The sequence below is a fragment of the Macrotis lagotis genome, chromosome 1 (assembly GCF_037893015.1).
Source record: "Macrotis lagotis isolate mMagLag1 chromosome 1, bilby.v1.9.chrom.fasta, whole genome shotgun sequence".
Lineage (NCBI taxonomy): Eukaryota > Metazoa > Chordata > Mammalia > Peramelemorphia > Peramelidae > Macrotis > Macrotis lagotis.
In genome coordinates this window covers 362,781,587-362,807,887 of record NC_133658.1, presented here as the reverse complement: position 1 = coordinate 362,807,887, position 26,301 = coordinate 362,781,587, and the positions used below count along the sequence as shown (strand labels likewise).

Genomic DNA, 26,301 nt, shown 5'->3' with positions numbered 1-26,301 from the left:
GCATTTCACTGAATGTCTTACAAGATACCCAGACAGAATTTGAAGGTCACTTTGTACATGTCCAAATTCCATTCCTCTAAGTAGAACATCATGTACAAAGTCACTGTGCAGCATGCACCATAACACTGAGGCACCTCTGAGATTTTATTAAGTTATCTTCCTCCCATCCCCTTAGGAGCTGCCAACAGTCAAACCAATCCACTCAAGGGGCAGGCTGATATTTCCAGCCCCTCTGATAAAGTTCTTTTTGGTATCAACCTACTTGAGGAAGATTTATCCAGGAAAAATAAATGCTGGAGTTAACTTTGAACATTAAAAAGTTAACTCTTCTTTTCCTCTGCTCCCTCCCTCTATGACACTGAGGTGGTATGATGCAAGCTAATGATAATACTTTAGCATTTTTTTCATCTACTCATTCAACAGACATTGATTACCTATATTTTGTAAAGAACTGTGCTAGGTGCAATGGAAGACTTATGTAAGTTTGTAATACATATATATATATATATTCATGCCATCCTGAAGCAGCAAAGGAATATGATACAAACACAGAAAACATACAATATTAAATGTATTAAATGATGACTATATTAAAGATATGCAAACCAAAGAGAAAGAAGTTTGTTACTGACCAGGAGGATCATGGAAAGTTTTATAGAGGATATGGTACTTAAGATGAGTTTAAAAAAAAAAAAAATGAATCAGGAATTCATGAGGCAAACAAAGATGTGGGAAGGATATTCCAGGGTCAGAAAACAACATGAATAAAGGCAGAGAGGTAAGGGAGTGCAGTGTGTCTTGGGGGAAGAGGGATGTCTAGTCTGATTGGATATAGGGAGTATGGAAACAAGTGATATGAGACAAGGCTAGAAGGCAGTGAGGGGTGGAACATTAAACTACAGAACAACCTGAATGTTAAAGGAACTCAAACTTTGAGAGGAACCAGGAAACACTGAAGATTTCTGCATTGATGACACATGACTAGATCAAGTGCTTATCCAACCTCTGAGTGAAAATATCTAATAATGAGGAGCCCACCCCCTTCTAAGTCAGCTAATTTTTTTTTAATCCCCAACACCTATCATAGTACTTGATAAAGTAGCATAATAAATGTTCATTTATTGACTGATCTGATTAGTTGAAAGGAAGAAGAAATCAAAGCCAGAAACCATATTAAGAGATTAATGTCAATAGTTCAGGTGAGCATTATTTCAGTGCTTTAGTTAAATGGAATAAGGAAAGAGGGGAGGGGAGGACAAATGTTAAATGTCTATCACAGAGGTGGAATGGATAGAATTTGGTCACCTGAATATGAAAAGGAAGAATCAAATATAAAATCAAAATCACATATGGGAGAGACACAGTGAATTATGATGCTAATGTTTAGACACATCTAGTGAGGGTGAGCTTACTACTCCATGACTAATTTTGGACGGACATATAAGGAACTTCAATCTTATGTTAAAATGAAAACTGCCTCCCTACAGCTTTCACAAATCAATTCTAGTTGAATCCCACTGGAATCATACAGAACAAATCTATTTCCTTTTTTCATGACAGCCTTTCAAATATCTAAAACAGTCTTCTAATCTTTTCTTGTCCAGTTCCTTCATTTGCATCTCCTGTGATGTACTTTCTAGATCTTTAACCATTCCAGTAACCCTACTTGAGAAATAATTCAATTAATTAGTGCTGTTCTTATGTGATGCCTAAAACCAGATACAATATTCTAGACATGACCTTAGCAGTACAGAGTAGTATTAGACAATAACTTTCCTTGACAGGGCAACATTGATACATATTAAGTTTACAGTAGCTAAAACTATAGTTTTTGTTCACATTGAGCTAGGTCTTTCCCATAATGCATTCAAACATCAGGGTTTCTGAACCTAAATAGAAGACTTGTGATGCTTTACATGTAAAAATGACATAAAAGACAATGCAAAATGTTAAAATAGCTATTCATGAAATATTAAACGAAAAACTCAAAAGCCTCAAGTGAGTGGAGCAAAGTGAGCACATAATAAATGTTAAAAAGCTTTATTTTTTTTAGGCTTTTTTTTTTTGCAAGGCAAACGGGGTTAAGTGGCTTGCCCAAGGCCACACAGCTAGGTAATTATTAAGTGTCTGAGACCAGATTTGAACCCAGGTACTCCTGACTCCAGGGCCGGTGCTTTATCCACTGCGACACCTAGCCACCCCTAAAAAGCATTATTTTCAGAAAAATGGAAGGAAAATCACAGAAACTCCAGGGTCATCTAGTTAAATACATTTCTCAATGGAAAAATTCCTGACAAGTGCTCATCCAACCTCTGTGTGAAAATATCTAAGAATGGGGATTCACCACGTTCTAAGGCAGTTCATTCTACCTTTGGACAACAGTAATTACTGAACAATATTTTTATTTATATTGAATTCACATCTTCCTTTCCTTACCTCCCCTCCCCCAATACTTCTGCCAAATGGGATTCAAGAAGAAAGAAAAACTATGTAGTTACTAAAGTTTGGTGAGCCAAGGAGACAAAGGATTAAAACTTTTGCTGCTTTGTTTCAGAGTATCATCAACAAAACAAGAGAAATAATTACAAAAGGGAGAAGAGGATGGCAATGTGAAGGAAAGAGGATAGCAGTTCATCTCAAAGGATATTTATATTTTGTAGGGATAAACAATCCTTTGAAGCTCTGCCTTTGGGAAGTCTTGCCACTAGCAGTCCAGTTTTCCCCAGGAAACCCTATCCAGTGGCCTGATACACTCTCAGGAAAGCTTCTTGATTTAGTCCAAGGACTTAGCCTGACCTAGAAATCAGTGCTTCAGAAATCAGAACCCAGTACAACAAATTTGTACTGGACATCAATTTTAAAAGACAGATATAATAGAGGTTTCAAGATGTAACTGTAAGTATAGATCAATATAGACACAGGGACAAAGAAGTGACTTAAGCAACCCAGAAGCTTTATTCTTAGTATAAATGAAGCTGTAGCTTAACAAGCAATCAATAAGTGAAGCTGATTGAGTAACAAAGATACAGAACCACAGCAATTTTAAGTGTATCATCAATTACTCAAACTGAGTGGAATAACAGGATAATAACTTCTGAGCTGCAAGAGACCCTAAAGGTGATCTAATTAAATCTATTTTACAAATGAGGAAACTGAGGCCCAGTCACGGGAAGTTACTTGCCAAGGTAGGACAGGTTGTGAATGGTAGCTCTGGAATTTGAAACTCAAGTCTTAAGCTTCTCTGATTCATGCTGTCTAGCTAAAGGAAAATGTGAAATAACCACTATTCAAACTTTTTTCTTTATGATGTAAATGTGGTTACAATCCTTCAAGAGGGAATTTAAAGTAAATGGTGATGTTCTAAATTACATTACTTGAAGATGATTTATCATACTTGTCTCCATATTTACAGGTTAACTACTAAAAGGAAGTTAGGGATTGAGTGGGATAGTAGGAATAGACTGGGAAGACATGACTAAACACAATTTTTGTGAAAATGACTTGGAAATGGCTAAGGTGAATTAAAAAATTCAACACCAAAAGACAAAAAGTGATAGTGGTTGCAATTTCTACTTTGGGCTAACCAAATCTACAATACCCCATCCAGCTCTAAATGTCACATTTTACTGAGCAAGAACAGTGACAAACGAGTAGGAGTGAATAGGATGGTGAAAGATATAAGAATAGTTGAAAGAACTAGGAATGTTTAGCCTAGAGGGAAAAAAATTTAAGAGGCAAATTAGAATATGTCTTTAAGAATTTAAATTAGCTAATCTGGGGAGGATGGATTCCTCTTCTGTTAAATACAAAATTTGCCCTAAGATGATCTCTGAAGTCTCTTCTACCTTTGGATCATAAAGATATAGGCTAGTTTTGCTTGGTTCAAAGGACAAAATTAAGAGCAATGGGTGGAAGTTTCAGAAAGGCAGGTTTTGGTCCTAGAAAAACAAAAACCTCCTTACAGTGTTGTTCAAAAGGGAAATGAGCTACCTTTAGGGAGCAAATTCACAGATGGGGTCTCTTATGGTAGTACAAATTAGAGTAGATGACTTCTGAAGTACCTTCTAACATCTGAGTTTCTGTAAGTGTTGTTTCCCAGCTTTAAACTCAAAATTAAACCAACCCTACACAAATTAAATGTTTCCAAAGACTGAACTACAGAAAGTTCAAGAAAGGAGATGCTCTTTCTGCCTTTTAAATAGTCTAGGGGGCAGCTAGGTGGCGTAGTGGATAAAGCACCAGCCTTGGAGTCAGGAGTACCTGGGTTCAAATCCGGTCTCAGACACTTAATAATTGTCTAGCTGTGTGGCCTTGGGCAAGCCACTTAACCCCATTTGCCTTGCAAAAATCTAAAAAAAAAAAAGGTCTAGCAACAGATTCTTTCAGATTTGCTATCACCTTAAAGCCCTGCTCCAGAGAAATCTGATTTCTAACACACAAAAAAGGGATACTTTTCTCAGTACTCCAGGAAAAAGTAAGTAAGCCAAAGGATAAAAACGTAGAGCTTTCCCTCAGATCTGTTTCAAAGTTTCATAAATGGTATATATACTCTTGGGAGAAAGAATTTTATGATTGCCACCATTTTGGATTTTTTTTTTCCTTTTTATGGGGTTGGGTGGGAGGATCTGAATAGGAACAAAAAAGATCCCCAGACCCTAAGACTCCACTCGATTTAGGATTTTGAAATAAGCCAGATTTTTCCAGTATGTACTTGAATGCTTTGCTCTTCAACTTAATATCTGGTGTTCCTGGCGTCAGCTCTGCTAATACTAGTTTTATTAGCAAGGACTTGGCAATTCTTATTGCAAGGATAAATGTCATTATTAAGAAATACAGATCTTCTTGAAGTCTATGAAGAAAAATCTGTATGGGAAAATTCAACTAAACCTAAAAATCCTAGGCAACTCTAAAGAATTACTGAATTGTGAATCTTTATGTTTAATCAACAGTTTGAAAGAAAGTCATTCTTTTAAAGTCTAAAAGACCTAGCCAGGAGTGTGCATGTCACCTAATTAAAAGTCATCTATGTTACTCACATTTATGTAGTGATCTACAATTTATAAACTATTTCCCCAACTACTACTTTGTGAGATAGAAAGTACAAAAATTTTCCCCTTTACAAAGGAAGAACCTGAAGGTCAGATAGATGAAGTAGTAATATCACACAACTTAGAAGCAAAAGATCCTGTTTTCAAGTTCAGAGCTGCCTATGCTCCTGATTGGTTCTGCCAGAGCTTCCTGGCTGGGAGTAGGGGAAGGAAAAAAGGAATAGGACTCAAACCTAAGTCTTTTCCACCTCCAAATCCAGTCTGTGAGGCTTATGAAATAGGTTTATGATTCAACATTGAATAATAATTTGGAGAGCTTTATCCCCTATATAGGAGAAGTGAGAGAAAGCAGGTATTGAATCTTCATGCATTAACAACACCTTAAATAGTATTAATCAGGGGCGGCTAGGAGGCACAGTGGATAGAGCACCAGCCCTGGAGTCAGGAGTACCTGAGTTCAAATCTGGCCTCAGACACTTAATAATTACCTAGCTGTGTGGCCTTGGGCAAGTTAACCCCTATTGCCTTGCAAAATGAAATTGCCTTGCAAACAAACAAATAAATAAATAATATTAATCAAAAATAACTGACCATTTCTGAAAAGAGAGAGAGTGAGGATGGGATAGAAGTGGGACCCTGGAGATACTGGTGGTACTGAGATGGAGCACTAGACCTAGAGTCAGAGGATTTGTTCAAATATGAATTCAAACAATTACTAGCTATATGACCCTGGGAAAGTCACTTAACTGCTCTATCTCAGTTTTATCAACTATAAAATGAGAATATTATTAACTAACTTTCCAGAGTTGCTATAAAAATAAAATGAAAGATTTATAAATCACTTACAACAGAAAGGCTACTTGTCCACCATCACACAATTATTAAGTATATTAAGCAATATTTGAACTCAATTCTTCCTGACTCAGTCAGTTCCCCCCACTACCTAATACCCCACCCACCTGCCTAACCAAGAAATTAAGTTCTCTAACTACTAAGTTCAATCTTTCATTTTGTAAATGGAAAAATGGAGAACCAGAGAATAGACTTGCCCTAAATCATGAAATCATCTTTTTCATCCTCTCCAGGAACTTAGATTCTACCAGGTAGAACAACATGTCAATCAAAGAAATGTACTTGGTGATTTAAGGAGATTGAGCATAAACAATCAGGGGAATTGGAAAAGGAAACATCTGAGAAGGCAGTACATCCCTAACCTATGTGACACCTTGGGCAAAGGCAACATGAGGTATTGGGACTCCAATCTTAGCCAGCTAAGATAAATAAAATGAATAAAAATCACAACCTGTGATGGGAAGCTTTGTTTTTTAGACAGGCAGGGCAAGCTCAGCCTGTGATAGGTTTTCAACTCTAATCTAAGGATATATTTTATCACAGGAGCAACAGGAGCTAATTTGGGAGGAAGAACAATCAAAAGAACTCTTCAAAAGAAGAGTCAGATATGAACTTTAGAAAGAATATTTTGGCAGTAGCATGGAAGATGGATCAAAGAAGAAAAGGACAAGAAACTGGAAATATAACTGGAAAATGGTAGCAGTAGTGCAGGCTACAGGTCTTCAAGGTCACTGGCTAAAAGGAGGCAGGGGATTGTAGCAGATGAATTCTACAAGCCTTTTCAACTAATGCTGTGTGCAAGCCTGGAATATGTTTCTTCCTCACCCCCACCTGCTGGAGAAACTGGTCCCCTCAAGACTTAGTTCCAAGTACCACCTTCTATACAAAATCCTTCCTGATCCCCCAATAGATCAAAATCTTCCAAAATCAATATATATATTAATTATATATATATTATATATATATATATATATATATATTAGATTTAGGTATAGATATATATTTTTCTACATATTTGTATGTTTACATATGATGTATCCCCATTAGGATGTAAACACCCTATATTCCTAGTGCACTGAATAGGGACATAGAGACTTAATAAATGATGATTGATTTGTGGACTGATTATGCATGCAGTATCTCCAAAGTGGAGCCTTAAAAGAACCACCAGGGTTCTGGCCCCACAGCTGGGAGACCAAGACCAATAAATTTAACTCAAAAAAACATTTATGAAGCAGCAATCTACACAAAAAGCACTATGATAAATACTAAAGATACAAAGACAAAAAAAGCAAAGAGTCCTTGCATTTAAGGAATTCAGTTCTATTAAAATATATTCTATTTTCTAAAGTCTCTTTCTACTCTTATGGTCTTTGGTCATTAGTTTCTGTAATATTATCTTTTGTAGTCTAAAGTCCCTTCCAAAGAGGAAAGTGATTTTGTAACTAATTTGTTAAAGTTCATTCTCTCTCTCTCTGAGAAACAAAAATAAAGTTACATATTTATACACATAGATATTTATATACATACACATTTATACACATACATAACCTTCCAAAAGTAGATCAAAAGAGGTTAAGTGACTTGCACCGGCTCACTTAGCTAGGTAAAGTGTTAGGAGACAAAATTAGAGCACAACTTAATATGATCTCCAGACAGAGTTGGAGAAGATTGAAGGGGAGGCTTAGGTGGCTCAGTGGATAGAGCACCGGCCCTGGAGTCAGGAGTACTTGAGTTCAAATCTTCCTCAGACACTTAATAATTACCTAGCTGTGTGGCCTTGGGCAAGCTACTTAACCCCACTGCCTTGCAAAAATCTAAAAAGAAGACTGAAGCTTAATTTTTTAGACATATAGTTTAACAAGGTAGTAACCAAATTGCATATACACATGGTTAATTGGATACAAAATAGCTCAATCCTAAAGAACTGGTTGATCAAAGAATAAACCATGGAAACAATAGAGAAACGTTATCAGAAAAAACAACGGAGACAGTAAACCAAAACTTTTTAAAATTTTTTTTAATTTTTTAATTTTTTATTTTTTGCAAGGCAATAGGGTTAAGTGGCTTGCCCAAGGCCACAAAGCTAGGTAATTATTAAGTGTCTGAGGACAGAGTTGGACTCAGGTACTCCTGACTCCAGGGCCGGTGCTCTAATCCACTGTGCCACCTAGCCACCCTAAACCAAAACTTTTGAGATTCAGTCAAACTGATCTTGGGAAAATTTTTATCTCTTAATCAGTTTCATAACAAAAAAGAGAAAGAACAGACTGGTGAATCTGGCATGGAACTAAAAAAATAGAAAGTCAATAAATTTTTAAAACATTTAAAAATTAAAATAAAATTCTGAAAAATCAGAGAGAATATAAAAATTGAAATAAAAAAACATTTGAACAGATAAATAAGCATTTATTTTCTCTCCATTAACACCACTATCATTTGATAGTGCTAGAGATGATGGCTATAATAAAACAAAACAAAAAGAAATAGAGGTTAATTAGCATAGGAAAAGGGGAAACAAAATGATTGCTTTTTTGCAGATGATGTGATTATGATCTACATAGAGAACCCAAAAAGTCAGGTAAAAAAATAAATGAAACAGTAGTAACCAGCAAAGTAGCACTATCATAATGATCTAACTTTCATATAGTACAAACCATATATGAGAGAAAGAGAATACCACACACATATACACTAACACATATACAAAGCACTTTCATAGAAAGGATATCCCAAAAATCTTATTGGAGTCTTAAGCTATTAAAGCTTAATATATGATACCTACACCTGACAGAGTGGGTGACACATCTTTCTGGACAATGTCAATGTATAAATTTCTTATGTTTGATTACATGCTTATTTGCAATAAGAACTATGAGTATTTTTTTTTCTTCTGACAGAGAGGGATCACAACAAAAAATAGGGTCATTTAAGTATTTTTTTTAATGTGTAAAAAAAAGAACAGAAAGAAGGAAACACAGAGAAGTATATAGCTTTGAACGTAACATGCTATATATATTATTTTTTTTAAAGCAAGTTTTAGGGGCAGATAGGTGGTGCAGTGGATAGAACACCGGCCCTGGAGTCAGGAGTACCTGAGTTCAAATCTGACCTCAGACACTCAATAATTGCCTAGCTGTGTGGCCTTGGGCAAGCCAATTAACCCCATTTGCCTTGCAAAAAAAACCTAAAAAGAAAAAGAAAAAAGTTTTAAGTTAAAGAAACCAGTAAATATTTCCATTTTACTTTGTATTTGGAAGGGGGTGTGTGTAGCCACATTTTTGTCAGAGACTGAAAATGGGAAAAGAGGACTTGGGATGATGGTAGAACCCAAGAATAAGTTAGGGCCGAAACTGAAGTCTCCTCACTTGTCTACCAATGATTTATTTCTGATATGGCAATCTTTGGGTTCAATCAACCTCAAATTTTTATGTAACTACTACTACTTACAGAAGTGGTCAAGGTCTCACTTAACTTTAGTCTCCTTCTAGCCCACTTTATCTAGTTAAACAAGTTTTTCTCTCTACCCTATTCTCCATTTCTCTTCATCTCAAAATCTCTTGATTTCAACCCTGTACTCTCTTTTCCTATCTCTCTTAACAAAGAGGAACATCTCCCCTGCCAAAGTCAAGCCATCCTACATGTGCCCTTTATCCCCATTCCCTCCCATCTTCTCCAACAGATTGAACTTTCAATTATTCTGCCCTTTCTAATATTCAATCTATCCATATCCTTATCTATATGTCCAAATCTGCCCATTCTATAAAAACTTCCACTTATCCTATCATTCCTTGAACCTATACCTCTCTTCATTTCTCAGAAAATTTCTAGGGGAAAAAAAAAAAAGCTGTTTATATTCACTGGTCTTCAATTTTCCTCTCACTCATTAACTTTGCAAATGGCCTTCTAATCACCATTCAAATTAAATCACTCTCTTTGAACATCACTAAAAACAAACTAGATGATTTCGATTACATTAAATTAAAAAGCTTTTGCACAGATAAAGCCACTGCAACCAAGATCAAAAGAAATGTAGTAAACTGGGAAACAAGCTTTACAACTAATGTTTCTGACAAAGGATTCATTTCCAAAATATACAGAGAACTGAGTCATATTTAAAAAAAAAGCCATTCACCAGTTGATAAATGATCAAAGGGTATGCAAAGGCAATTTACAGATGAGGAGATCAAAGCAATACATAATCAAATGAAAAATTGCTCTAAATCATTACTTATTAGAGAAATGCACATTAAAGTTTCTCTGAGGTACCACCTCACACCTCTCAGACTGGCCAATATGACCAGAAAGGATAACGATCATTGTTGAAAGGATTGTGGGAAATCTGGGAAACTTACATTATTGATGGAGCTGTGAACTCATCCAACTTTTCTGGAGAGAAATTTGGAACTACACCCAAAGGGCAACAAAAAATGTGCATACCCTTTGATCCAGCAATACCACTACTGGGTCTATACCCTGAAGAGATGATGAAAAAGGGTAAAAACATCACTTGTACAAAAATATTCATAGCAGTCCTGTTTGTAGTGGCAAAGAATTGGAAATCAAGTAAACGTCCTTCAATTGGGGAATGGCTTAGCAAACTGTGGTATATGTATGTCATGGAACATTACTGTTCTATTAGAAACCAGGAGGGACGGGAATTCAGGGAAGCCTGGAGGGATTTGCATGAACTGATGCTGAGTGAGATAATCAGAACCAGAAAAATACTGTACATCCTAACAGCAACATGGGGGTGATGTTCAACCTTGATGGACTTGCTGGTTCCATCAGTACAACAACCAGGGACAATTTGGGGCTGTCTGCAATGGAGAATACCATCTGTATCCAGATAAAGAACCGTGGAGTTTGAACAAAGTTCAAGGACTATTCTCTTTAATTTAGAAAAAAAACTGATATCTTATTGTCTGATCTTATCTCTTATACTTTATTTCTTTTTTAAGGATATGATTTCTCTCTCATCACACTCAATTTGGATCAAGGTACAACATGGAAACAATGTAAAGACTGACAAATTGCTTTCTGTGTGCAGGTGGGGGGAGGGAAGTAAGATGGGGGAAAAATTATAAAACTCATAATAAAATCTGTAATTAAAAAGAAATAAATAAATTGCTCTCTTTAAGTCACCAATTAATTCTTATAATGGTCTTTTTTCCACTTATTTGTCATCTTCTAGAACCTCTCTGCTGCATCTGATAGAATTGCTCACCCTCTCCTCCTGGCTATTTTATCTCTTCTGGGTTTTTGTAACCCTACTCTAACCCTACCTATTTGACCACTTCTTTTCAACCTCTGGCTAGCCATTCTTATCATGCTCTATAAATGTACGTATACCCTCAGGGCTACTTCCTGGACTCCTCTTCTCTCTCTATATTTCTTGAAGGAACTCATTAGCTCTCACAGGTTTAATTATCATCTCTAAGCAGAGCAGATGACTAATATCTAAATATCTAGTTAAAGTCTCTGCTTCAAGTTTTAATCAATCATCCATTGTCTAGGCAATCACACATTTCAAAATGGATGTTACAAACACATCAAACTTAACATGTTCAAAAGAGATGAGCAGAACCAGAAAAACATTGTATACCCTAACAGCAACATGGGGGTGATGATCAACCTTGATGACTTACTCATTCCATTAGTACAACGACCAGGGACAATTTTGGGCTGTCTGCAATGGAGAATAATACCATCTGTATCCAGAGAAGGAATTGTGGAGTTTGAACAAAGACCAAAGACTATTACCTTCAATTTAGAAAAAAAGAGTTCTTATTATTTAATTTTGATATCTCTTATACCTTATTTTTCTTCCTTAAGGATATGATTTCTCTCTCATCACATTCAACTGAGATCAATGTATACCATAACTAACAGAATGCCTTCTATGGGGGGGTAGAGGGAGGGAAGTAAGAATGGGGGAAAAATTGTAAAACTCAAAATAAATAAAATCTTTCTAAAAAAAAAAAAAGAGAACTCACTCTTTTTCCTCCAAAACCCATTCTTTCAAACTTATCTATTTTTGTCAAAGGCACCATACCACCATGTTTCCAATATTCCAGGTTCATAACCTCAGCATTGTTTTCAATTCCTCACTCTCTCACCCTGCAACATCAATCAGTTGCCAAATATTACAACCTTCACAATCTACCTCCACAACATCTTTCCTTCACCATTTAAATCCTTCTCTGTTCAGATACTATTCTAAATTTACTGCTTACTTATATTGCTATTTTCACCTCCTAATTGGTCTTTCTGTCTCTAATTGCTCCCTATTCTGGCATCCTGCACACAGTTGTTAAAGAGATTTTAATTAGATACAAATCTGACCATGTCTTCTCCCTAATTCAATAATCTCCAATTCTCTTCTCTAAGATAAAAATATAAATTTCTGTATTTCGTTTTTAAGACCCTCCACAACCCAGTTCCGAGATATCTTTCCAGCCTCCCTGCACATTACTCCTCTTCAAGGTCACTGCCACCTAGCTGAACAGACCTTTTGTTTTATTCTCACATAGGGTCCTACATGCCTTGCTCTTTGTGCTTTTGTTCTCAGTGTCCTTCATGCCTGGTATGCACCCTCTTCTCTTGTCTCACAGTGTCACCTTCTACATGAAGTCTTTCCAGCCACTCCATGCCCTACCTTTTAATTCTTTAGGGTTATTCTGCATAAATATGCTTATATGTGTACTCAAGGGCTCCTGTAATAAAAATGCAAACTCCTTGAGAACAAAAACTATTTGTCTTAGTTTTTGTATCTGTTGCAATATATAGCATCATGTCATGATTGGCACAGAGAAGGAATATAATAATGCATGTTAATTGTTTGAAATATAAAGCACTGAATGTTATGCAAAGGTCTAAGACCATCATATTATTTCACTGAAGTAGACAAATCATCACTTCTGGACAGATTCAGATGTCAAGTTTATATTCAGATACCAGCAACAGCAATAAAACAAAAGAAATTATTTAAAAGAATAAAGATGATAAAGAAGAGATAAAACTATCCTGGTTTGCTGATGATGCAATGATTTATTTAGAAAACTCCAGGGAATCAGTAAAGATACTGAGGCAATGGCTTCTGCAAAATTACAGACTACAAAATAAATCCTCAAAAATCAACAGCATTTCCACATAACAAAACACAAGAAGCAATAATAGAAAGGAGAATCTTATTCCAAATAGCTACAAAATTCAAATAATATCTGGGGATCACATCTCCATACAGAGGTCAAATGCTCTATGTTACAACATTCTTGAAACTTGTCTAAACAAAGGTTTCCATAGACACTGATCATCTTCCTAACATTTTTTAAAGTATTTTCCACAAGTAAGGCAGAGATGCCAGGTTTTATATATGCAAATATAATCATTGATATAGATCCTCCCTTAGTGACTAAACCTGTGATGAGAAGTCTCTACACTTTAGATAAGATGATCATTGACTGACAGACAACATACAAGTCATTACTGTCACATGTACAATGTTTAGAACTCAGAACCTCCTTTCTAAATAGAAATACATCTGAGGGAGGTTCTAAAACATTGCTTCAATATCATTTCTCCAATCTAGTACAAATTAAGTTGGTTCTGAAGTAGCATAATTTTCAAAAATTCTTCAATATAAACATATATTAATATCTTCCCACTCACTGTAATAAAGGAAAAAGAAATGAAAGACCCAAGACTGATATGGAGACCACCCACACACACATAAATCCTTTTTCTCTCTAGATAATAAATTCTCCAGAGTTAGAAGGGGTCTTTGAAATCATTTTGTTCAAACCACCTTCTTGTCTTATTGCACAGGAAATTAAGTCTCAATTTGCCCAAGAAAACACAGCAAGTGACAGAATTGGTACTCAAATTTAAATCTCTTGACTGCTACTCTAATGTTCCTTCAATCTTGTGGCTACCATATTGATAGTTATCAGGTCTATACTTAAGCACCTCTAAGCTTGGTAGTTTCTGCTAGACTAGCAAAGCCTTTAAGAATTCCAAGGTTCACTCCCACAACATAATGAGGCACCTTGGGATTATCTAAGTTTGGGCTTGCTTTCTTCGCAAAGTCTTCATGAATTTTATTATAACTGAAAATGGCCTGCATGGGATATTGATGTATGCAAATCATATGCTCAATTATATATGGGCTTATTTCATAGTCCATATTGTAACTCCATTTAAGTTATAATAGAGATCACTGCTCTGTAATTAATACCATATACTATCCAATTTCCTAAAATGTTCCAGGCAATTGAACAAAAAGTGTGACTAGATAGAACAGTGAAAGCATTTCTTCAAAATAGGTGCTTGGGTATTAACTCAAGTATTAATCAACTATTTTTTCCTAGAAAACAGTGAGCAAAGAACATCTGGCAGAAGGAACCTGTTAAAAGAAAACTTGAAGGGGCGGCTAGGTGGTGTAGTGGATAAAGCACCAGCCCTGCAGTCAGGAGCACCTGGGTTCAAATCCGGTCTCAGACACTTAATAATTACCTAGCTGTGTGGCCTTGGGCAAGCCACTTAACTCATTTGCCTTGCAAAAAAACTTTAAAAAAAAAAAGAAGAAAACTTGAGGACTACTATCTTTAGTAGCAAGTCAGAATGGTAAGGTCAACAGCTGATGTGTCAGCAGTAACAAGAAAATCAAAGGTGATATGAGAAAGACAATAAAATCTAAGACTAATGGGCTCAAAAAGCCATTCAAAAGTTTTATCATAATCAATATAATAATGCATCTTGATAGATTTTACATGATAAAAAGCTTCAGTAACTGATTGCAAAGAATGTAAGAATAAAACTAAACAGCACAAAGGGGAAAAAAGATTGCACCTGAAGTTTTTCAACAGAGTTCAGCAAAGAAATAACTTGATTCTTAATTCTAAGATTTCTTGAAGTTTCTTCCAAGTTGCAAATTCCTAAGCACCACAATACCTATATCAAAGAATTATTTCTGCATGAAACACCAAAATGTGGCTATAAGAATATCCTCTGTTCAAACATCAAGTATCTGTGGTACCTATTTCAAAGCTTTATTCTAAGAGGTAGTATTCATGAAGCACCTTGTAATACTTAAATTGCTATGACAATATCAGTTCCTCTGAAGACTAGAGGAATCTCATTTTTTTTCTTAAACATGATATAAGTGCCTAGGTCTTTCCCTGAAGATTTCCCCCACTGCACCCCCAATAGGCTACTGAAAACCTTTAGTTTTTCTTGTTACAAACATTTCCAGCAAATCTGAAATTCTTTCCTAATTCCCCTGCCTTACCCAACTAATACCCTGTTGGGGCAAAAGGATCCTGCTGGCACTCAGCATGAAACTGCCTTCTTTGATCTTTTGCTGACCCCTCCCCATTATCAATGGCAAAGGTTTTTTTCCCCCCTAACTCTTTATAGTAACTGCCCTTCTTGTACATTGCCCCTTTTTTTTCCTATATCTTTTCTCATATCCTTTCTCTTACATAGTAAGTAAGGTTTTTGCAACACCAGCTTCACCTCTGCCGCAAACACTGGAGGCTTTGCCAGTTTCTACTCAAATCCACTTGAAGAGCAAATAAGGGGCTTGTTGACTCTGGGTTTTAGTCTCAATCTGGGGAGCAGACTATTATTAGGGCCTTAGAATAATCTTTCTAAAGTGCCATTCTTTTAAAGATTTTCTCATGAATCCCCATTACCTACTGAATAAACTGCTGATCTAGGGCATTTAAGGCCCTATGAAATCTGTCTCAAACCTACTAAATCCAACCGTATCTCATTCTACCTCAATTCATCAGCTCTAAGTTCCCATCATAATCTATCACCTATCCTTATCCTGTCTTCTCCTAATTCTGAGCTATTAGCAGAGAGGTTAGAAGTACTAGATTTGCAGTCAAGGCCCACCTCCAATACTAGTTCTGTGATCATGGTCAAGTCACATTGTTTTTCCCCTCATAAGCTATTCAACTTCTTCATTGTTACCAGTAGACATCATGCATACAGGTCTCAGTTTAGGCAAGCTTTATAAACTGAGGGAAAAGACTATCTTAATATCTCAGAGACAAGAGAAGATACATTTATAAAGAACACCATGAGGTGGTGGATCAGTAATTCTCTGTTATTTCCATCAGTGTCTGGCAGTAGAATAAAGGTCATTATGAGAGCTTCCTGAAAAAAAAAGTAAAAAAACAGAACACTGAGACATCTTTACCATCCATGCCATTGGTTGTTTATTCACCTGTCATTTCTATCAACTAAAAGTGGCAGGGTTGGAAGAGACATAGCTTGGAAAATGTCAGATTCCAAAAAATGTCAAAATACAATGATCGATGGTCAAATCTATCCTGCACAAAGATCATGGACAGAACCTGGAATCTAGAAGGAACAGATAACATAGCCTAAGTTGGACTGTCACCATCATCTGTAAAATTAAGTGGTGTATGGGGGTGGCTAGGTGGCACAGTGGATAGAGCACTAGACCCGGAGTCAGGAGTACCTGAGTTCAAATCCGGCCTCAGACACTTAATTAGCTAGCTGTGTGGCCTTGGGCAAGCCACTTAACCCCGTTTGCCTTGTAAAAACTAAAAAAAAAAAAAAAATTGTGTGTGTGAGTGTGAATATATACAGATATGTGTGTGTGTGTGTGTATATGTATATATATATATATATAGAGAGAGAGAGAGAGAGAGAGAGACAATAATTATTACTTAGGCAAAAGTAACATAAAATCTCTCAGCCTTAATTTCTTCATCTCTTAATTAGAAAAATAATGCTACTTTCTTCAGTTTATTATGAGAATCAAACAAGATAATATGTACAGTGTTTTGAAAACTTTAAAGTGCTATATAAATGTGAGGTACCGTTATTGTCATTACTGTTCATGTTCTTCCCCTTGCCTGGAATCAATTCTTCCCCTCTTCTACCATGTCCCAATTCTAGGGTGTAGACCCCTACCTCATTTCAGGACCCAAATTTGGTGCCAGCTTCCTCCAACAAACCTTGTCTGAAATGTTAGCTTTGCCCTCAAATCCCATTTCAGAAGAAAGTGATTTCCAGCTCCTCACATCTCTCACAAAACCTCACCTGGCCATCACCTCTACTCTTACCTAAAGTACCTTGGCTCACAGCCTGCTATCTGAGTATAAGCTTTTCTATCCTTCCTACCCCCCCCCCCCCCATATAGCTGAATTTTGTCTGAAAAGAAAGGTCTATACTAGATTTTTTTTAACCCCAACCCCAAGCAGAGAATTTGCACACACAGGAACTTAATGGATATTGGAATATTAGAGACAGATAGTTTGAAACCACTAAAACTCAACTCAAGTTATGTCTTGACTTCATTATGAATTTCTAGAAAGTATTCATGACTGATGCATGGCACTGTACTAAATCTCTAAGATAATAGAATGTGAACTTCTAAGAAACCACCCATTTCTCGATTGTACTGAGGATTCATTGTATATAATAAATACTCTTTTATTATATCAATGAGACAAGTGAAGTTTAAAACTTTTTAAATGTAGAAATGGCAAGGATGAGAAAAATATTTCATTTGAAGCTTTTAATTTTTCTACATGAGAAGGATTTAATTGGTTAGATCAAGGAGGAAAATGAAGGCAGTATTCTTAGAAATTGTGCTCTGGGGGAGGCTAGGTGGCGTAGTGGATAAAGCACCGGCCTTGGAGTCAGGAGTACCTGGGTTCAAATGCAGTCTCAGACAATAATTACCTAGCTGTGTGGCCTTGGGCAAGCCACTTAACCCCATTTGCCTTGCAAAAAAAAAAATTGTGCTTTGATCTCTCTCCATCATTTGTACTCTTACCGTACTGGGAAAATATTCCTATTTGTATTAGTTATTAGGAAATATGACTTAGTACTCTACTAAACTAAACAAAATAAGTCAAATAATGGTTATTTTATGAACAATGGGTTCTCCCTCACTAGATATTTTTTGGGACCAGGTTAAACAGATTGTCCTGGAGGCCCAAAATTTTGAGACTATATAATTCTAAAGACCTTAAATAACTCCTTTTATCTTATAAGTAAATAGATAGGGACGGCTAGGTGGTGCAGTGGATAGAGCACCAGCCCTGGAGTCAGAAGTACCTGAGTTCAAATCCGGCCTCAGACACTTAATAATTACGTAGCTGTGTAGCCTTGGGCAAGCCACTTAACCCCATTGCCTTGCAAAAACAAAAACAAACAAACAAAAAAAAGTAAATAGATAAAGCACTTATTATAAGCACTTATCATTGTGCTAAATTCTGGGGCTACAGGTAAAAGAATGCTAGACATGGTAGATGGGGTAGAATGTAGTAGATTGTTTTTCTTTTTAGAATTTCCAGAAATTATATCACTTCATAAGACCTCTGAGAGAAACCTTCCTAAACCCAAGAATTTCAAGGAAACTGAAAAGGGAAGGAGGAGAGGACAGTATAGGTGATGACCAAAGTAGAAAGGTCCCAAATAGATATGTCTAGATAGTTCTGTGGAGCTCTGAAAGCAAAGCTTTGTTAAACTCCTTTATCTGGCTTTCAAGATTTTGAAAACTTGGTCCTCCTACTTACTAAACCTTTCTTGCTATTCCCAACATAAATCCTTTACTGAAACAAAACTTATTGTGTCCTTATATAATACACACACTTTAGAAAATTTTGGGTTTTATGAACTAATTCAGAGTTAAGTGAGGAGGAGCAGGTATTAAACATGTGCCATTTATACAACAGCAATATTGTAGAGAAAAATAACTTTGAAAGATCTAAGAATTCTGATCAGTGCAATGACCAATCAACAAGTGACAGACTCAGATGGTGGAGCTAAGAGTCAACTTTTTTTTTTAGGTTTTTGCAAGGCAATGGAGTTAAGTGACTTGCTCAGGGCCAAACAGCTAGGTAATTATTAAGTGTCTGAGGCCAGATTTGAACTCAGGTACTCCTGATTCCAGTGCTCTATCCACTGCGCCACCTAGCTGCCCCTTAAGAGTCAACATTTTTAACCAGCTCTCCCCACACACCTTCTCCATTACAACTTGGAAAATACACCAGACCAAATTCTGATCAGGACAACCAAGGAAAATTCACAGTGGGTCATTCAGCCCAGGTTAGCTTAGGAAGACAGAGATTTGCAAACACTGAGGTGGAAGCTGGCCAGGAATGCAGTACTACCAAAGCAGTGGTGGAGGGCATTCCAGAGTCCAGGAATGGTGAGGAGGCCAATATTGAACACCAGAACTTGAAAAACTGGGGCAGAGATTTCAAAGGGACTCCTGGACTAACACCGGAGGAAAGGATGTAAGCTGATAGGTCTGCTGTCCATTAGCTACTTTCAGGCTACAGTTACAGAGCAGAAAGGAGTTGCTAGTGAAAGAAGCCCTAGCTGAAGAAGTTCTAAAAACAGCTATATGACTGCAAGTTCAAGAACAGACTAGATAAATCTAACCAAAAGGGGCAGCTAGGTGGCACAGTGGATAAAGCACCAGTCCTGGAGTCAGGAGTACCTAGGTTCAAATCCAGTCGCAGACACACTTAATAATTACCTAGCTGTGTGGCCTTGGGCAAGCCACTTAACCCCATTTGCCTTACAAAAAAACTAAAAAAAAAAAAAATATATATATATATATATATACACACATACATACACACACACACACAAAAAAAGTTAAAGATATAAACAAAATTTTAGAAAAATTTAATATGACAGACCTATGGAGATTACTGAATGGAAATAGAAGTATACAAATTTTTCAGCTTGCATGACATCTTCATTAAAAAAACTCACTATATATTAGGGTATAAAAACCTCACAAACAAATGGACAAAAGCAGAAAAAAAAATAAAGCATAGTGAAAGAAAAATTGCATTCAATAAAGGACCTTTAAAACAAAGATTAGAAATTAACTGGAATCTAAATAACCTAATCCTAAGGAATTAAGTAGGTCCAAGAACAAAACGTACAACAACCAATAATTTCAGTCAAGATAATATCAATGTAACAAGATAAAAAATTTTGTTTGATGCACCTAAGTTATAATTAGGGGAAAATGTATACCATTAAACACACATCAATAAAAACGTGAAAGCATATTAACAAACAGGACATGAAACTAAAAACCTCAACAAAGAACTACTATTTCCTCGAATTATTAAACACTAAAATTGAAACTCTGAAAATAAATGAAGAGAATAATAAAACTGAAAATCAAAAAAAAACACTAATTAGTATTTTTTTTTAAAAACCAAACTATTGGATAATTTGATTTTAAAAAAACAATTCCTCCTGGCTCAAGGGCCAATGCTCTGTCCACCACCCAGCCACCCCTACTATTATTATTTTATTTTATTTTGGGTCTTTTTTTCCTTTTCTTTGGTTTTTGCAGGGCAGTGGGGTTCGGGTGGCTTGAATGTCACACAACTGGGTGATAGTTGGGTGTATGGGGCCAGATATGGGCTCAGGTGCTCCTGGCTCCAGAGCTGGTGCTCCATCCACTGTGCCACCTGGCCATACCTACAATTATTACTATTATTTTTTTAATTTTAATTTTTTCTCTCCCCTTTACTTTATCGCTCAAGCGAGTCTATATTTTTTGGGGGAAGGGGGTATTTTGTTTGCTCTTAAACAAGAATATTTTATTAATGTATAAAAAAATTATTTGTAAAAAAACAATGCATACCCTTTGATCCAGCATACCACTCATCGGTTTATACCCTGAAGAGGTGATGAAAAAGGGTAAAAACATCACTTGTACAAAAAAATTCATAGCAGCCCTGTTGGTAGTGGCAAAGAATTGGAAATCAAGTAAATGTCCTTCAATTGGGGAATGGCTTAGCAAACTGTGGTATATGTATGGAACACTATTGTTCTATTAGAAACAAGGAGGGATGGGAATTCAGGGAAGCCTGGAGGGATTTGCATGAACAGATGCTGAGTGAGATGAGCAGAACCAGAAAAACACTATACACCCAAACAGCAACATGAGGGCAATGATCAACTTTGATGGACTCGCTCATTCCATCAGTGCAACAATCAGGGACAATTTGGGGTTATCTGCAATGGAGAATTCCATCTGTATCCAGAGAAAGAACTGCGGAGTTTGAACAAAGACCAAGAACTATTACCTTAAATTTAGGGGAAAAAAACCCTGATAGCTTATTGTCTGATCTTACTATCTCTTATACTTTATGTTTCTTCCTTAAGGATATCATTTCTCTCTCATCAAACTCAATTTGGATCAATGTTTACCATGGAAACAATGTAAAAACTGACAAACTGCCTTCTGTGGGGGTGGGGATGGGGGGAGGGAAGTAAGATTAGGGGAAAAATTGTAAAACTCAAAATAAATAAAACCCTCGATTCAAAATAAATAAATAAATAAATTTAAAAAACACTTCATAACAAGAATGAAATAAAAGCAACTGTTAGGAGGTATTTTGCCCAACTAAATGCCTATAAAATTGACAATCTAAACAAAATGGATGTTATTAAACAAAAATTAAATGCACAGATTAACAGAACAGAAAATAGAATACATTAAAAACTCCCTTAGAAAAGGTAAGGAACTCCCCTCAGGAAAAAAACTCCCAGAACTAAATGGATTTACAAGCAAATTCTACCAAACATTAAAAAAAAAATTCATCCAATCCTATAGAAATTGAAAAAATAGGCAAAGTCCTACCAAATCTCTTTTATAACATAAATATAGGGCTAATACCCAAATTAGAAAGAGATAAGCCAGAGAAAGACAACTTTAGACTAATTCTCCTAATAAATACTGATATGAAACTTTTAAATAAATTACTAGTAAGGAACAACATATCAAAACAATATCTCAAAATTGGTTGTGGCCTTTCTTCAATGTTCATTGTGTCTGACTATGGCTGATCAGACTGAGTTCAGAAGGCTTTACCATAGGTCAGATACAAATAGTTAATATGAACCTTAGGAAGAGTTTTTTTTTGCATAATTATACATTTTTGTAATAGATTTTATTTTTCTTGTCCTCTCACTGGATAGGTGAAGGGGGAAGAAGAGAATGTGCAACTGAAAAAAATTATGCCTTAAAACAAAAAAAGGGAAAAAAGAAAAAGATATCAGAGTTTTAGGAGACTTCAACCACAATGTCGTCAATACAAGGACAAAAGTCAATGTTGCAAGAAAATGAAAAGAATAAAACAATCAAAATATAATGAAAAACTTGGCCTGAAAGAAGAGTTGAGAAGATAGTATAAACATAGGAGTGTTCTAGAAGTAACTCAAATCAGCTCTTAAGAACAAATTGTTAAATTTACATTGTGAGCTTTCACACCTCAGAATTTGACAAATGAAATAAATCAGGGCTTCATTTATTGTTTTGTTGATTTTCTGGACCTAAAGTAATGTAGAAAATGTTAATAATTCTTATTAGTCTTAAAAAATGTGTGCAAATCTCCCCTCCCCCACCCAAATGTTAAATATTTACCAGTATTACTCTGACTATGGTCAAACTATTTTCATATTTTGGTTAACTCTGATGAAATAAGCTTTCCCCTGTTCATATTTTTACTATAAGGCATTGCTCTCTAGGAGAAGGAAGTGGAAAAGCAGATGATTTAAAAAAAAAGATAGCACCAAAAATGTATTTTAAAAAAAGGCAATACTATCTTTGGGTATACTAAAAGTAGCATAGTGTCCAAAGGGAAGTATTTTCACTAAATTCTACCTTGGTCAGGCAATATCTGGAATATTCAGCAAGAAATACCATTTTATAAAATTCACAGGCAATAATAACAAAAAACAACAACAATATCACTACCACCACCAGCAATAAAACATGTTGGTTACTGACCTAAGCACTTTACAAATATAATCTCATGTGATCCTCACAATAAACTTCAGAGGTAGATGCTAATATTAATGCCAAAGCAAGCTAGAACATGTTTAATAGAATGTGACTTAGAGAGTGAGAAGATAGGGAAAAGTTCCCCTTAAGAATTATGCAGAAGGAAAAGGGGGGCAGAGACAAGATGGCAACAAGAGAGGAAAGTCTGTTAGGCACTCTCTCATAAAACTTATAAACTAAGGACTCTAACTACATTTTCTCAAGACAGAATCCACAGAGCAGTTCTCCTACTCAAGGTAACCTGGAAAAGTGCAGAAAAGCTCTGCTCCCCCAGGGTTGGAGGGACAGCCCACCAGAGGGGTGACCTGCCAGAGCAAAAGAACTTCAGCCTCCAGGGCGCTGGGAGCGACAGCTCACAGCAGCAGGGGAGTTTCCTGAGCTACACCCCGGGGAGCACCCAGGTACTACCTGGGGGAAAAGCAGGGGGACCTCTGCCAGAGCCCTCAGGGCACACAGCAGGCAGCCTGGCCTCAGCAGGGCAGATCCAGGAAAAAGAAGCAGGCGGAGCCAGCAAGCAGGAGCCCCCAGGGCATGAGCCCATTGAACCTAGGGAGGGGAGTGAAGAGAGAGACTGCCTTGCTCTGTCCTCTGTCCCTGGAAACAGGACTCTGGGGATCTGACCACATTCAGAACCTGATCGCAGTCTAGGCCCCCCCAGAGAACAGCAGCTCCCCTCACCTCAGCCCCATGGCAGAGGGGGGCACATATGGTCATTCACAGACCAGGAGCGAGGACAGAGCCTCACACACTGAGACCCTTGTGGGAGTGTTCCAAAAGCTCAGGAAGCACCCCAAAAACAGGCTTAGATTGGGAAAATGAGCAAGCAGAGAAAAAAGAGGAACACCATTAAGAAATATTTTGCATATGAGCCCAAGAAGGATCAAAACACTCAGTCTGAAGATGAAGATGCACAAGTTCCTGCATCTAAAGACTCCAAGAAAAACAGAAATTGGGCTCAGGCTTGACAGAGCTCAAAAAAAGACTTTGAAAATCAAATGAGGGAGGTAGAAGAAAAACTGGGAAAAGAAATGAAAGCAAAAAAAAAAAACACCTAAAAAAAAGAAAAGAAATGAGAGATGTAGAAAAAACATGAAAATGAAGTCAGCAGCTTAGTCAAGGAAATCCAAAAAAATGCTGAAGAAAATAGCATGCTAAAAACCAGCTTAGGTCAAATGGATAAAACAGTTCAAAAAGTTATAGAGGGGGGCACAGCTAGGTGGCGCAGTGGATAAAGTACCGGCCCTGGAGTCAGGAGTACCTGGGTTCAAATCCAGTCTCAGACACTTAATAATTACCTAGCTGTGTGTGGCCTTGGGCAAGCCACTTAACCCCACTGCCTAGCAAAAAAGCCTTAAAAAAAATTATAGAGGAGAAGAATGTTTTAAAAAGCAAAACTGGCCAGATAGAAAAAGAGATAAGAAAACTCTCTGAGGAAAACAAATCCTTCAGACAAAGAACAGAACTCAGGGAGATTGATGAATTTACTAAAAATCAGGACTCAACACTTCAAAACCAAAAGAATGAAAAATTAGAAGAAAACGTGAAACATCTCATTGAAAAAACAACTGATATGGAAAACAGATTTAGGAAAGATAATCTAAAAATGATTGGAATACCTGAAAGTCATGATCAGGAAAAGAGCCTTGACATCATTTTCAAAGAATTACTACAGGAAAATTGCCCTGATATCCTAGAAGCAGAGGGCAAAATAGAAATGGAGAGAATCCACTGATCCCCCTGAGAAAGAGATTCCAAAAAACCAACCCCTAGAAATATTATAGCCAAGTTCCAGAACTCCCAAGTCAAAGGGAAATATTACAAGCAGCTAGAAGGACACAATTCAGATATTGTGGAGCTGCAATCAGGATCTCACAGGACTTAGCAGCAACTACATTAAAAGCTCATAGGGCTTGGAATATAATAAACCGGAAGGCAAAAGAGTTTAGAATGCAACTGAGAATCAACTACCCAGCAAAACTGAATGTCCTCTTCCAGGGAAAAAGATGGACTTTCAATGAACCAGGGGAATTTCAACTGTTCCTGTTGGAATGGCCAGAGCTGAACAGAAGGTTTGATCTTCAGATACAGGACTCAAGTGAAGCATAGAGAGTGGAGGAGAAGGAGAAAATATGAGGGAATTAATGATGATGAACTGCATGTATTCCTGTACAGAAAAATGACACTGATAATACTCATATGAACCTTCTCAATTAACAGAGCAGGTAGAAGGAGCTTTTATAGATGAAACACAGAAAACTGAATTTGAAGATATATTGTGAAGTAAAAATGGAATCAATAGATAAAAGGGAAATGTAATGGGAGAAAGAAGGAGAGGGGGAATAGGCTAAGATATTTCATATAATAAGATTTTTCTTTATTACAATGATCTATTGCAATGATATGGAAGGGGGGAAGGCAAGGGGGAATGAGGGAATCTTCGCTCTTATCAGAGGTGGCTAGGAGAAGAAACAGCATATATACTCAACGGGGTATAGGCATCTGGAGTAAGAAGGAGGGGGGGACAGGGGGAAGGGGTGGGGATGTGAATGAAGGAGGAGAGGATGGACCATGGGGGGGAGCGGTCAGATATAATACATTTTCTTTTTTTACTTCTTGCAAGGGGCTGGGATTGGAAGGCCTGTCTGGGACCATAGGGCCAGGTGGATGCTGGGCCTAAGGGGTGGTAGGGGGGCTCGGGGCCTCTTGATCCCAGGGCCAGGGAACTGTCTGCTGCGCCACTCAGTGACCCTACAGCAGAGTCAGAGTGAAAGGAGAGAGAAAATATAGTACATGGTAGTGGAGAAATACAAAAGGAGGAAGTTGCGATCAGCAATGGCAAAGGTGAAAAAATATGGAAGTAACTTTTGTGATGGACTTATCATAAAGAATGTGATCCACCCACGACAGAGCTGATGGTGTTGAACACAGACTGAAGTACATTTTTTATTATTATTGGGGGGGGGGGTGCAGGTAAATGGGGCTGGGTGGCCTGCCTGGGGCCACATAGCAGGGTGACCATTGAGTGTCTGAGGCTGGATTTGGATCTGGGTGCTCGGGGCTCAAGGGCCAGCACTCTGTCTGCCACCCAGCCACCCCTACTGTTATTACTATTTTATTTTATTTGGGGTCTTTTTTTTTCTTTTTTGGGTTTTTGCAGGGCAGTGGGGTTGGGGTGGCTTGCATGACACACAGCTGGGTGATTGTTGGGTGTATGGGGCCGGATGTGGGCTGGGGTGCTCCTGGCTCCAGGGCTGGTGCTCTATCCACTGCACCACCTGGCCATACCTACAATTATTACTATTACTTTTTTATTTTAATTTTAATTTTTTTCTCTCCCCTTTATCGCTCAAGGAAGTCTATTTTTTTGGGAGAGGGGGTATTTTGTTTACTCTTAAGAATATTTTAGTAATGTATAGAAAACATTATTTGTACAAAATGAGAATAAATATTAAATTTTAAAAAAAGAATTATGCAAAAGAACTAGGTTTGTTTAGCTAAGAGGAGATAAGATCTAAAGGGGCTATGATAGCT

At 36.9% G+C, this 26,301-nt stretch overlaps 1 protein-coding gene across 6 annotated transcripts in view; it reads right to left on the bottom strand.

Moving 5' to 3' along the window:
* Window positions 1-26,301, bottom strand: part of UIMC1 (ubiquitin interaction motif containing 1) — a 140,990-nt gene that overhangs the window by 15,237 nt on the left and 99,452 nt on the right. The gene's annotated exons all lie outside the window — the stretch shown is intronic.